Here is a 2,873-nt window from a genome sequence, read left to right as displayed (position 1 = left end):
ATATATATATATATATATATATATACACACACAAAAATAAGAGGAATGACCAGCAAATGTGGACTCCTATATGCTAGAAATAGATGCCGAATTATCTAACCACGAAAAAAATATGTTCTCAGTAAAAAATTTAGCGACACAACAGACACAAAATTTTTTACTGAGAACATATTTTTTTCGTGGTTATAGTATTCGGCATCGATTTCTAGCATATAGGAGTGCACATTTGCTGGTCATTCCTCTTATTTTTGTATGTAATATAATTTTGATCTTCGGATTTTTTTAATATGCTAGACCACTGGTTTTAATTGATTAATATCAATTTCTACCCTCATTAATAAATTATATATATATATATATATATATATATATATATCCGTAGGTACAAGGCCCGAAATTTTGGGGGAGGGTGCCAGTCGATCAGATCGGCCCCAGTATGCAACTGGTATTTTATCAACACCGAAAGGATGAAAGGCAACGGAATTTGAACTCAGAACGTTAAGACAGACGAAATACCGCTTAGCATTTCGTCTGGCGTGCATATGTTTCTCCCTGCTCACCGCCTTAACTGTAAAATATATTGATAACTCTCTGTCTTCATTAATCAAACAAACTTGATTTATTTTCCAATGTCTCTATTAACTTGTAATTATTTCTTCTCTTATTAATTTATCTTTTGTTACTAAAAATTTAATTATGTTTTAATAATATTTGCTATTGTTGTTGTTCATTTGACCAGGTCAACTTTAAACAAACAGACCTTTGATCAAAGATTTTCCACTCATATCCGTTCTGCCTTTTTGCCGTATGGGAAAAGACTAAATTAACAAATATGTTTTGTCTTTCTATGAGACGGCAGGATATAATTGAAAGATTTCGCTACCGGTTCTTATCAAATGTCTCTCTCCTTATATACGACAGCAGGATGTGATTTATGGAAAATTTTGCTGTTGATTCTTATAAAATATGTTCTGGTCTTATATATAATGGCTGTGTATAATTAAAAAAAAAATTCTTGACTGCTTTGTGGCATTTCGTCCGTCTGTATGATCTGAGTTCAAATTCCGCCGAGGTTGACGTTTTCTATTTACATTCAGGGTCGATGAAATAAGTACCAGTTGGGCACTGAGGGCCCTGTGACTATATTCTTTTATTCTTTTACTTGTTTCAGTCATTTGACTGCGGCCATGCTGGGGCACCGCCTTTAGTCGAGCAAATCGCCCCCAGGACTTATTTTTTGTAAGCCTAGTACTTATTGTATCGGTCTCTTTTGCCAAACCGATAAGTTACGGGGACGTAAACACCAGCATCGCTTGACAACCGATGCTGGGGTTGGGGGGACAAACACAAACACACAAGCATATACTCATACACACACACACACATATATATTTTCAAAACACATATATATACGACGGGCTTCTTTCAGTTTCCGTCAACCAAATCCACTCGCAAAGCTTTGGTTGGCCGGAGGCTATAGAAGAAGACGCTTGCCCAAGGTGCTATGCAGTGCGACTGAACTCTGAACCATGTGGTTAGTAAGCAAGCTACATACCACACAAATTTGTGGGGGATTCTCGGAGTAGAGTCCGAAAGTGCCTCTCCCATAGGGTCGTATCAGAAGCAACTGTCACGTAACTTCATTGCTGGATTCCTACGTGACTAATATTCATGACCGATGGTAAAAATAGGCACGAAAATCGAATTGAAAACAGCAAAGTATTATTTTTTAAATTTTTTTTTTTTTACCAATCTTTCTTTTTCTGAGGTCGGATGCCGGGTCGCATTTCTGTGCCAGCCCCTGCAATTTTAACATCTTTTCAGCCTTCTGCTTTTCTTGACACATGAATAGGGCTCCAAGATATGATACCTAAATTTCCCCACCTGTCTCAGTTATATTCTTTTTACATGCTTAATATTTCCATAGCCATAATATTTCTGAGCTTGTTTTAATAACCAGTTTCGTTCATTTCATGTTATCTTAAGATAATTTCAATTCATACCACTGTTTATACATGATTTGTTTTCCTCCTGGGGCACAGTATTATGGAAACGATAATTAAAGAAACTTTAGCTTAAAACAATTTTAATAGTTCTGTTACAATTTTTGTCAGTTACATACAATATTTTCATTCAAAACAACTCCCAAAGCATGAAAGGACTCTCTTGCAAAAAGGTGTTTCGCTATTTGCCAGTTCTTTGCGAAGATGAGAAACTACTCCAAAGTATACCCAGTGATTAGAGACACCAATCGTTTCAACAAGCTATGACACTGGTCAAGGGGATTCGGTTGATATCATTAAAAAAAAAGAACAAAAATCAGAAGCACACAATATATAGTTAGACTACGTTATTTGACACAAGCTACTTTTCAATATGTGACGAATGAAGAGTCGGTAGTATACTGGTCGGTGGTCACTGCTTACCACCTTACACCAATGTTCAGCGCTAAGTACTGAGTTGTACACTAAAATTTGTAGTTTATTGTAGTATTCTAGTGATTCTTAGTACGTTTATAATCTCAGGTTAGAAGTCATTAAGAAATTATCGTCGTCAACTTATCACGAGAAAACGATTCATGAGCCGAGAGAATTACAAACGACAACCGCACTGGTTGTCTAGCAATTAAGTGTGAAACCGTAATAAAAACATGGCTAACATTCAGTGCAAATTCACACACAGGTGCACATACGCACGTATATAGATAGATAGATAGATAGATATATAGATAGATATACATATATATATATATGTATATATATATATGCATCTAGCATATATGTATGCATACACACATATATATATATATATATATATATATATAGATGTATGCGTCTAGCATATATGTATGCATACACACACACACACACATA

Source organism: Octopus bimaculoides, chromosome 23 (assembly GCF_001194135.2).
Source record: "Octopus bimaculoides isolate UCB-OBI-ISO-001 chromosome 23, ASM119413v2, whole genome shotgun sequence".
Lineage (NCBI taxonomy): Eukaryota > Metazoa > Mollusca > Cephalopoda > Octopoda > Octopodidae > Octopus > Octopus bimaculoides.
Note: the sequence above shows the minus strand (reverse complement) of the source record.